At 47.9% G+C, this 12,280-nt stretch overlaps 2 pseudogenes; both read left to right on the forward strand.

The window, feature by feature from the left end:
• Positions 1 to 4,316: 4,316 nt before the first annotated feature.
• LOC147061287 (uncharacterized) lies at positions 4,317 to 5,137 on the forward strand (annotated as a pseudogene).
• Positions 5,138 to 8,631: 3,494 nt separating this feature from the next.
• LOC147061288 (uncharacterized) lies at positions 8,632 to 11,161 on the forward strand (annotated as a pseudogene).
• The last annotated feature ends 1,119 nt before the right edge of the window (positions 11,162 to 12,280 follow it).

Raw genomic sequence — 12,280 nt, forward strand, 5'->3', positions numbered from 1 at the left:
AGGACTTTACCTGTCCAGGACCAGGAAACGTGCTCGTAACATCTCTACAGACCCTTCTCACCCAGGTTGCAGTCTGTTCAAACTACTCATTTCGTCATTCTCGTTTCTCATTTCCCCTAGTAGGAGTTTTGAGTTTTTCCTTGCCCTCCTGGGAGTTTAAGATCAGGGGATGTTTGAGAATGTTTGTCAATTTTCGCACATGTTCTGAGTGTTGTTAGTCACCTAAATGTTGAACAGAGGCTGAGATGTATCAAAGTCAAATTCCTTTTTTGGCATGTTCAAACATGGCCAATAAAAAATCTTAAATCTTGAATCTTGAATTTCCCTTGAAGCTCTTTGGCTGCTGATTGACGGTGGGTATCTGCAACACAATGCCCCTATATCAATCTGGTAAGAAGTTGAATTTGTTCAGCTAATCTTGTCTTTCATCACCTTCACAGGTTAAAAACTGAGCAATAGTAGCAATGTGCATATCAATTTTGGTGACACTCGGTGACAACAGAACGTGACAAACCAAGCCAGGAAATGTGCTTTGGAATGCTTATATGAGTGTGGCTGGGCCACTTTGCCATAAATCTCGTCTCCAAAAAGCCCCCAAATCACTAGATTCTTTTAGTTGTGCGAAATTTAGTGCCAACATAATTTTTACATATAGACCTAAATGCCAATGTTCAGCACAGTTTAGTGTTCTTTTAACTTTTGAAGAGTTTTCACGTCATTCTCAACAACAACTTCAACACAATTCAATTCTTATTTGTAAAATAGTCTATTTAAATTACATTGCAGTGCAGTTGCCACCTTGACATACTTATCTTAATACATACAGTATAAACTGTAATATTTGTTTCACCTTTGTAGAAACTTGAAAATGGATCATATGCAATAAAATAACATCAATTCAACTCTTCCTTGGTGCCCCACTTTTGACATCAACACAAACTTAAAGTCTACAGCCAACTCATAAAAACGGTAAAACACCATTTAAGTGTGCTTATCCGATGGGGAAAAATCCTCTCTATGCAACACAAACTCCTAGGTGAATAAAATGATTTATACATAACAATTCCTTCCCATACTGATAACCAGACATGTTTCACTTTGAAAAAAATATTCTTATGCGGTCTTGAATACACAAAAACACCAAAGTAATTGCTCATCTCTCCAGACTGGAGTCACAGAAAGGCTAGTAGAGAGGAAGTCAAAATGATGTAATATTCTAAACACATATCTTGCCTCTGTCCTGTGACTACCTCTACTTCCTTCCTCATTTGCCCTGTTTGTAAAACATTACTTTCAACTATTCTTTACCCTTGAAAGAAAGCAAAAATTGTAATCATTAGATTGGTAGTGTTTTACTTTTCATTGTCTTGATCAATTAAAACAAACAAAAAAGTGTCATGTGAAAACAGAATTTTGATCCAGAAAGAGAAGGAGATGGTGATGGAAAAACTATTAAAGAATACAAAGTAACAAAAGTTGCTGATGGTATAGGGGTATACTCGCCTGACTTGTAGGTGGGCAGCGTTGGATCGAGTCCCGCTCAGTGGCTGTGTCGGTGTGACTGGTTGTTGGACTCTGTGTGCCCTCCATCTGGGTGTAGTCTGCCTTTCGCCCGATGTCAGCTGGCATACGCTCCTGCGCCCTCCGTGAGCTTTAACAGGATAAGTGCTGTCGAGAATGAATGGATGGACAAAGTAACAGAGCGTAGGTCTCTGTGCAGAACCCCCAAAAAGGTAACAACAGACAACAGGGCTGGAATCAGAAGGTAGGAAATTTGATATTCACGCCACTGAGCAATAACTGTTTAAAACAAAAATGCTCCGATTTTTTTTACTAGTTTATCAATGCCTGCATAGTGTAATAAGACACAATTTCTAACAACTCTAATGGCTACAACTAGCTGCCTGTCATTTATAAATGCAGCCATTATCTGCTAAAGCAACAGGAGTTAGGAGTGAGGGATGTAGGAGTATTGAGGGTGGGGGAGTGATTTGGGGGGGAGGGTGAACAAAGTGGGGTTGGTGGTTGCTCAGGTATAAAAGCCCAACTACAATTCATTGACCATTATTTGGGGGGAAGCTTACATTCAGTATCCTAAATAAAGTTTGTACATTATATCAAGTAGTGTAAATAACTTACTGCACCCGGTCTTTTACTTTACAACGTCCCGTGCAAGAAGCAAAGATGCCGAAGTTAAACACAACTCGAGGCTCTGGAAAAGATGCTGAGCGAGGTTGACCCTTGTGAAGAAATCAACCTCCAGCTGAGTTGAGTTTCTCATAAGTCTTTGGGTAAGCTTTCCTAAGGATCCTATTTTAGCAGCTGACAGGTACCGTATGGCCAAGCAGAACGAAGCTTCAGCAGTTGTTGAAGCAAAAACCCAGGACTGGGAGGAGTTTGGCGAGGCCATGAAAAATGACTTTCAAACCGCTTTGAGGAAATTCTGGTCAATTATTGACTCAGGAGGGTGGAGCAGTGAAAAGGTTAATACTGTGTATAGCGGAGACGGGTTGCAGCTGACCTTGACTCGGGACATTGTGAGTCACTGAAAGAATACAAAGACCTTCTCAATTCTATCAACACACCTTCTATTGAGGAAGCACAGCCTGGGGATTCTTAGGTGAACCCTCCTACATCTAGGGTTGAAGTCACCGAGGTGATCCGCCCAAAGTTCCTAAAGTCTCTGAATGTTGTGAGGCTGTTTCGGTTATACATCTCTGCAATATCACGTGGACATCGAGGACAGTGCTTCTAGATTGGCAGACAGGGGTGGTGGTCCATCCTTTTACAAAAGGGGATCAGAGGGTGTGTTCCAACTACAGAAGAATCCCACTGCTCAGCCTCCCTGGTCTATTTCGGGGTGCTTGAGAAGAAGGTCCATCGGGATGTCGAATCTCATTCAGGAGAAGCAGCCGTGTAACAGTGGACCAGCTTTACACCATTGGCAGGGTTCTCGAGGGTGCATTGGAGTTTTCCCAACCAGTTTACATGTGTTTTGTAGACTTGGAGAAGGTGTTTTACCATGTCCCTCAGGTAAATGTGTGGGGGATGCTACAGTACTATGGGATACCAATCCCACTGATAAGGGCGGTTTGGTCTCTGTATCACCGATGCCAGAGTTTGGTTCGCATTGCCAGCTGTAAGTTGAATTCGTTTCTGGTGGGAGTTAGACTCTGCCAAGGCTGCCCTTTGGCACCAATTCTGTTCATAACATGGACAGACAGCATTGAGGAGGTCCAGTTTGGTGACCGCAGTATTGCATTTATTTGTAGTTTTATGTTTTATAGTATTGTATCTATTTGCAGATGATAAGGTGCTGTTGGCTTCTTCAAGTCGCGATGTGCAGCTCAAAAAGGGTGAAGCTGTTCACAGCCGAGTGTGAAGCGGTTGGGATGAAAAGCAGCACATCCAAATCAGAGACTACGGTCCTCTGTCAGAAAAGGGTTGAATGCCCTCTTCGGGTCAGGGATGGAGGAGTTCAAGTATCTTGGGGTCTTGTTCATGAGTAAGAATAGAATGGAGCGGGAGATGGACAGGTGGCTATCTGAGTAGAATTCCTGGTGGATGCCTCCCTGGTGAGGTGTTCCGGGCATGTCTCACCGGAAGGAGGCCCCAGGGACAACCCAGTACACGCTGGAGAGACTGGCTCTGGGAATGCTTTAGGATTCCTTCGGATGAGCTGGATAAAGTGGCTGGGGAAAGAGGAAGTCTGGGCTTCACAACAGAAACTCCTGCCTCCGTGACTCAACTCTGGATAAGCTAGAGAAAATTTATAAATATGTTCATAGCTTAATAAAAAACATTGCTTCAGTTCCCTGGGATTCATCTGCAAAAATAGGATAAAATAAATATTACTGTATTTTCACGTTTATTAGGCGTGGATAAAAGTATTGGATTTTCTTCCAAATGTGCAGCACACCCGATCATGCAGTGGTCCCTATGTGTGTTGTAGTAAGGCGGACAAATTAAAGAGCGCCTTGAGACCGTTAAAGGGAGTATTGTGGGCGTGGATTTGCAGTACGCCCCGCCCTGTGTGTGTGTGTGTGTGTGTGTGTGTGTGTGTGTGTGTGTGTGTGTGTGTGTGTGTGTGTGTGTGTGTGTGTGTGTGTGTGTGTGTGTGTGTTGTTGTAAGGCGGACGTAGTAGAGAACACCATGAGAACGTTAAAGGGGGAAGTGTGGGCGGGGGAAGTGCGGGCGTGGATTGTATATAAAAGAACGGGTACATGCGTCATGCAAAACATTGTTGTTATGACAACAGTGAAAATGGCAAAGAGACACGCTTATCAAGCACAGTTCAAACTGAAGGCCATCAGCTATGCGGAGGAGCATGGAAATCGAGCAGCCGCGAGAGAATTTGAAATCAACGAATCGATGGTTCGCCAGTGGTGGAAGCTGGAAAACGAGCTCCGACAGGTCAAGAAGACGCAGCTGAGTTTCCGCGGACGTAAGGCAAGGTGGCCCGAGTTGGAGGAAAGACTCGAACAGTGGATCATCGAGCAAAGAACGAGTGGGAGAAGCGTTTCGATGGTCACCATTCGACTAAAAGCAGCAACGCTAGCAGAATTGAAAATTGAACATTGTCAAGGAGGTCCGCCTTGGTGCTTTTGTTTCATGAAACAGTGCCATTTTTCCATCTGGACCAGGACTACGTTGGCGCAGAAAGCGGATTATAATGAAAAGCTGGCCATCTTCCGCTCCTGCTGCAGCAAACGCATCGCCGACAAACACATCCAGCCCAGCCACATCACCAACATGGACGAGGTGCCGCTCACTTTTGACATCCCGGTGAATCACACTGTGGAGAAGAAAGGGACTAAGACGATCGCGGTACGCACAACGGGATACGAAAAGTCTTCTTTTACTGTGCTTGGCTCCCATGCTAATGTACAGAAACTGCCACCTATGGTGATTTTAAGAGAAAGACTTTGCCTAAAGAGAAGTTTCCAGCAGGAGTCATCATGGATGAGAAAATGAAGAGTGGCTGAGGGAGGTGTATGTAAGGAGACCATCGCTGTTGATCTGTGACTCTATGCGTGCCCATCTCACAGCCGATGTGAAAATATAAGTGAAACAAATGAGCGCCGAGCTTGCTGTCATTCCAGGAGGCCCGACAAAGGAACTCCAACCGCTGGACATCGGTGTACACCAGCCGTTCAAAATAAAGCTGCGAGTGACGCAGGAGCGATGGATGACCGACAGAGAGCATAGTTTCACAGAGTGGAAGGCAGTGCCGGGCAAGTTACGCCACAATTTGTGAATGGATTGTGGATGCTTGGGCTAACATATCTGCTGGTACTGTTGTTCGAGCTTTCGTAAAAGCCGGCATCATATCCGAGGAGCCACACGGCACGGAATGTGACTCTGACAGTGAAGAAAGTGAACCTGGCATGTCTGTTGGAGATTTAGCGCTGCTGTTCAATTCGGAAACAGAGGATGAGGACTTCGATGGGTTTAATTGATGACCAATACCGGTAATAAAAATGTGAATACCAAATTCCGTTTTGCTCCCGCTTCATTTTTAAATACGCACACTTGTATGCTTGTGTGTGGGTGTGTGTTGTTGCCATGCGAATGTTAAAGGGGGAAGTGTGGGCATGGATTTGCAGAGATTTACGCCTCATGGAACGGTGTTTGAAATGAGCTTTTGAGAAACAGGATTTCTCGGCGGTGCATTTTGCGATCTAGATTAATTTCGAGATTTACGCCTTGTGGGACGGTTTTTGAGAAACAGGATTCCTTGGCAGTGCGTTTTTGCGATCTAGATTAATTTCGAGATTTACGCCTTGTGGAACGGTGTTTGAGATAAGCTTTTGGTATACAGGATTCCTCATTGTGTGATCGTTTGGCTGCAGTGTTTTCTCATGCCAATTTTTGAATGTGTTTGTGTGATTGTTTGGCCACAGCGTTTTCTCCCGCCAATTTTTGAATGTGTCGGTGTGATCGTTTGGCCGCAGCGTTTTCTCCCGCCAATTTTTGAATGTGTTTGTGTGATCGTTAGGCCGCAGCGTTTTCTCCCGCCAATTTTTGAATGTGTTGGTGTGATCGTTTGGCCGCAGCGTTTTCTCCCGCCAATTTTTGAATGTGTTGGTGTGATCGTTTGGCCACAGTGTTTTCTCCCGCCAATTTTTGAAAGTGTATGTGTGATCAGTTGGCCGCGGCGTTCCCCCCTCCCCCCCCGCGATTTTTGAATGTGAGTCAGATACGTGATTGTTGTGATTGGCTTGTAAAAGGTCCCCAGGTGTCGCACCTGTGCATCTCCATCTTTCTTTGTCTCCACGGACGTTGGAGTGTGGGGGGGGGTGCATGATTGTTGTAATTTGCTTGTGAAAGGACTGCTGGAGCGTGCTCCCCGGGTGTGTCACCTGTGCCTTTCTATCGTTCATTGTCTCCACTAATGTAGGGGGGTGAGGGTTTATTGTCACTCGTTTGTGACGGAGTTTTGAGTACTTGCGTGTACGAGGCCTAACCTGTGTTGGTGGGTGTTGTTTCTGTGACTATAGTGCAGGACAGAAAATAAAGCGTTGGCCCTTAACGGTCCTGTTGGGCTGTTGGTACTTGTTTGGATATATCCTACATACGTGAATAGCGTTGCGTTTGTTGAGGGTTATTGATAGTGCAACCTCTAATTACGTACGCAATATGGAAGGAGAATTTGACCTCAGGGGGGATTGGTTTGACCTGGAGGCACTCCCATTGGCGAATGGAAGTGTGCGGGCTCAATTTGATGCCGCGGTGGCAATTCATGTGGAAAATTTCCAACCAGAGAAACGTGTAAAAAATAGACAGGTGATAACTGATTGGATAGGGGACTCTCAGAGGTCTGGGCATTTCTCCCCTGGGAGATGCAACACTGATGTGGTGGCCTTGTTGCAAAGGACTGAGGCTAAATTGGTGACCAGATTGGAGGAATTGTCTGCTGTTAAGCGGAGCGTTTTGGCGTGGCGTGATAGAAAAAATTGTCACAGACGTAAAAGGATCGAGATGTGGCGCTCGATGGTAAGGATGTTGATGTTGGCTGCTGGGAACAAATATTGGATGAGTGAGGGAGGCGTGGGCACCCCTGGGAAGGAGGGGGGGTCAGCGCTGGTGGGTGAGCCTGCGGAGGCTCAGAGGGTAAAGGTGCCTCTCCCTCTCCTCGGCTGGCTCCCCCTGGTGGCTGCTCACCTCCTCCTCGGATTACTCCCTCTGGTGGCTGCTCATTTCCTCCTCAATTACCCCCGGCGAGTGGCTGCTACCCGCAGCTGCCTGAAACCAGTAGTAAGTATGAAGACTTGTTTGTGCCAAGGCCGCCACCCTACCCTACACTGTTCAACCCTTTCTCCCAGGCGGCATCCCAGTCTACCTGTGTAGGCCCAGCATTGCAAGTACCTATTGTGCAAATTACGGGTGGCCAAGTAGATTCTTCCGTTCTCAGTGGAGATATGTCCGGGACCCCTCCCATCAATATCAGGGTCCCCGCGCTTGCGTCTGCTCCGGGGCCTTCACAAAGGGGTGATGACCCTATGCTAGGCAATCATTTTGACCAACTTTTGTCCACCATTACAGAAACGGTTGTGGGCGCTTTTGGCGCTTGATCAAATTATTGGCTGCACAAACGACTTTCCTCTGCATGGTGACCGGTGGGCACAACTTAACTCCCTTCTGGCTCATACCCGCTCGGTTATTGATGACCACCATTTAGGGGCGACACAGGTCGGGCCCTAGATGCAGGACAATTACGCAAGCACCCCCAGGTGGCCTAGCCACGTGTCGACATCTGGGGGTGCCACCTCTCTTGGGCAATTGATTACGCTTGACCGTTTCTCGCAGCCTGGCGGGACCACGCCCCGGTTCTCCCCGGTGACCCCCCGGTCTCCCTCCGTGGATCCGGTTGGGGACTGTGTCAAAACAATCGAGGCTATATGACTGAATTTGTTGGACGAAAGGTCGTTTGATAATAGGGATGGCCCTCCGTCCGTTGGTCATCCTTCAGGTTGTATCTCGCGGGTAGAAGTACGGGGGGGGCTGTGGATGGTTGGGAGGAGCCCAGACCTCTTACCTCATTGGCTATGCCTTTGGTATCCACGTCCTCCGCTGAGGGGATTCCGCAGTTTAAATATACTCCCTGGTCACTTGTGGATTTGGATTTGATTGTAGCCAAATTGCCTCCATCGTCCAATGGTGGTGCGCCGTGGGTGGCAAGACTTTCTGCGGCCACCGCGGGTCAGATCTTAACCACGGGAGATGTTCTGTCCTTGCTCACTTCTTGCTGCTCTGCGGAGAACCTGCTGGTTCTTCGCCAGAGGTTGGCCTGGCTTATTTGTCCCGCGGATACTGCACTCGATGGGAACATGACGCGTGCTCTGTCCGCCATTATTCGTCTACTTTTTCCTACTCCCCAAGTTGTCTTTGATGAAATGATCTTATCACCACTTCCTGGGGAATCTCCCACTAAATTCTTGGACAGGGCAGTGGAGGAATTTAGCATGAAGACCTCGTCCAGCCACACATTGAGCGAAATGTCCGCCTTTGTGTTCCGTTCTGCCGTAAGTCGCGGTTTGCCGGCTAGGGTGCAGGAACAGCTACGCGAGAATCCGACGGTGTTGTCCGTGGATCATCGTGCGTGGGTTTCATTGGTGACGTTCTATCTGATGCGACACAAAGAGAAGTCCGCCCAACAGGAGTCCAAGCTGCAGAAACTTGAACAGGAACTGACTGCCCTGAGGGTCCAGGAGGGTAAGGCTGCCGCATGCCAGCCCAGAACCCAACAGGTGGAGATGCAGGCCCCGGTAGCAGCGACGCAGGCGACGTCTAATCTTGAACCACCAGAGTGGGCTCCCCAGGCGATCATGGCGCCTCAGATGAATGTCCCATCAGGGGGTCCGAGTTACGGTCAGCCAGGAGGTAGGTGGGCTGCGAATCAAGGTCGTGGGTTTGTGGGTGAACCCCGCGGCGCATTGTCATTTACGGCCATGAACTGTGGCAAGACTGGACATTTGTACCAGGGGTGCAGGTACCAACTCCGCTACCCACTGGCATATGGTCCGTCACAATCTGATCCACGTTGATTGTGTCCAGCTGCATGTGCGCCCACCCGCTGGTCCTGGACAGGGGGCGGGACAGTATCCACTATGACGGCGGCCAATAATCGGGGAGACGGGTCTGCAGGAGCCCGTCCTCAGAGTGATGCTGAATGGCGAGGCCACCGACTTTATGGTGGATATCGGTGCCAGGTATTCCACCGTTACGAAGCTTCCATCTCAGGTGGGCCTTTCTAGCCAAACGGTATCTCTTACCAGTTTTTCGGGTAGGGCACATTCCCTGCCTCTGACACATGGTGTGAAGGTGGCCGTGGCTCACCAACATCTGTATCATTCCTTCATCTTGGCTCCCAAATGTCCCATCAATCTGATGGGAAGGGACCTCCTGATGAAGCTAGCCGCATCACTGGATTGTATTCCCTAATGGGGAACGGTTTCTCTGTACTGTGCAACAGACCTATGATTCATGCGTTCTTCCTCTGTTCTTGGTCACTGACGTGCCCGACCCTGCTGCTGGGCGGCGGTGGAAACATCCTCGGGCTCATGGCATCAGGTCATGCGCCAAGTAGACAGTTGGCGGCCTTGGTGCCGGACACTTCACCCTTACCTGCCCCAGTCTGATCCCTTTCATTGCACTTTATACTGACAGGTTGGGTGATTTGATATATGCGGAGGAATTCCAACAGGTGGAGGGCAGGGAATGGCAAGTATACAACACATATTTACTGCCAGGGCCTGCTGGGGTGGCTTTGCTGACTGATCTGATGATCAACGTGCGTGGTACAGGATGGACGAACCCCCAGACACGTCACTTCCTGCATGCAGCCCCCATATTACGGTGATGGTGGCAGCAGAACACACCGCTAAGGATCTAGGCTCCATGACGTATGCGGCCTCACGAGCTTCCGATTGGGTTGCCGTGTCTTCCGAACTGTCCTATTCATCATTCTGTGATTCTTACTGAAAGAAGTTGTCGGCTACTCCAGTCCCCTCCATCCTGCAACATGTTCTCCTGCCTCGCCACCATGGCCGGGAGACTACAGATTCGGAGGATGCCGGTGAGATGATGGATGCGCTCCCTGCCGATCTTTGGTCACAGGGCTCCAATGACGTTGGCCTGTGTCGCAATGTCTCTCCAATTACATTTGAGATCACCCCGGAACCGGTCCGTTTGCGTCAGTACCGTATTTCCCCTGAGGCCGCAGCGGGGGTCTCCGAAAATGTCTTCACCCTCCTTCATTCTGGTGGTCTTCAGGTGGAGTCAGACCCCACCTGGAACACCCCGCTTTTGCCGGATCCTAAAAAAGAAGGTGGGAAGTTGAGGATGGCTCATGATCTCTGCGCCATAAATGCTAAAGTTCTCATTCCTCTCACTCCAGCCCAACCCGTTTTGCGGCGTTGTCTCTGCTCTTTCCGTACCACAAATTATTTTCCTGTATTGATCTGGCGAATGCTTTCTTCTGCCTGCCGCTCTAAAGGTCGCTCCAGCATATCTTTGCCTTAACCTTTCAGGGTCAGACCTACTCCTACACTCGTTTACCCCAGGGGTTGTCCTTTTCCCTGGCCTTTTCAACGCAGCCCTCCGTGATGTTCTGTCTTCAGTGACCCTTCCTGATGGTGTCATGCTCGTCCAGTATATGGATGACACACTTCTTGCTGCCCCCTCGGAGGCTGTTTGTTTGCAGGCGACGAAGGCAGTTCTGCTGCGCCTGTGGTCCCAAGGTCTGGAAGTCACCCGATCTAAATTGCAGTGTGCCCGCCGGCTTGTTTCTTTCCTTGGGCGAATGGTGTCTTCTGGGGCCTAGCCTACATCATCCCCGACCGGAAACAGGACGGGAGATGCTTTGTTTCTTGGGTGTTGCCGATCACTCCCGTAATTTCATCCCTGACTTCGCTGAATTTACCTCCCCGTTGCGACAGTTGGTCAAGGAGGCTGGCATGTGCAATCTCACGGCTCCTCTGGCCTGGACGACGGAGGCAGAACAACTGTTCATTGCCCTGAAACATTCGCTGTCGTCCGCAATTGATATGGCCATTCCCCGGTACGACTTGCCCTTTTGTTTGGATGTTTCTGTGAAGGACCGATCTGTTTCCGCTGTTCTTTTCCAGAAGCATAGGGGGGGATCGAAGAATACCGTAATTTTTGGACTATAAGTCGTGTTTTTTTCATAGTTTGGGTGGGGGGGGGGGCGACTTATACTCAGGAGCGACTTATGTGGGGGGTTTTTTTCAAAAAAATTTACTTGATCATTAACACATTACTTACTAGTACAGTTGATCACCTCACATATTATTTTTAATACACTGAAAAAACGAATAAAGCAATTCACATTTTAATGCACAATATTCAAGTTCATTAAACAAATAAACAAAACAAAAAAAAACAACTGAAAAAGAAATATAGTTGAGCACTCCAAATTGTCCCTAGGTGTGAGTGTGAGTGTGAGTGCGAGTGTGAATGGTTGTTCGTCTCTGTGTGCCCTGCGATTGGTTGGCAACCAGTTCAGGGTGTTCCCCGCCTACTGCCCGATGACGGCTGGGATAGGCTCCAGCACGCCCGTGACCCCCGTGGGGACTAAGCGGTTCAGAAAATGAATGAATGAATGAATTAATGATAGTTATTTGAAATATACTTTATATATCGTTATATGGGTCTGTGGAATAATTAGACATTCAAATCACGAGTCCGACGGCGCACGTACGCGGCATTGTTTACACGATCGATGATCGATGTATTTTATGATTTGGAGTGACAGGTGGTTTGGTAATATTGTTGCTATATGATAGTTATTTGAAATATACTTTATATATCGTTATATGGGTCTGTGGAATAATTAGACATGCAAATCACGAGTCCGACGGCGCGCGTACGCGGCATTGTTTACACGATCGATGATCGATGTATTTTATAATTTGGAGTGACACAGATGGTTTGATAAACGTGTTATTGATGTAATAATCATTTGAATAACTCTGAATGTTACGTTAGGCCCGTTCTCAGCCTCTCGTTTGTGTATGTCACGTTAGCATATCGTATCGTTTAGCCTGTTGTTGCTGGTTCGTGTCTGTTTTTGGTGTTGGATTTTGACAAATACATTTGCCCCAAAAGTGCGACTTATACTCCGGAGCGACTTATATATGTTTTTTTTTAACGTTATTGTGCATTTTATGGGTGGTGCGACTTATACTCCGGAGCGACTAATAGTCCGAAAATTACGGTACTCATGTTTTGATCTGTTCTGCTAGACCCATATGAACA

The sequence above is a fragment of the Syngnathus leptorhynchus genome, chromosome 2 (assembly GCF_054491065.1).
Source record: "Syngnathus leptorhynchus isolate UIUO chromosome 2, UIUO_Slep, whole genome shotgun sequence".
NCBI lineage: Eukaryota > Metazoa > Chordata > Actinopteri > Syngnathiformes > Syngnathidae > Syngnathus > Syngnathus leptorhynchus.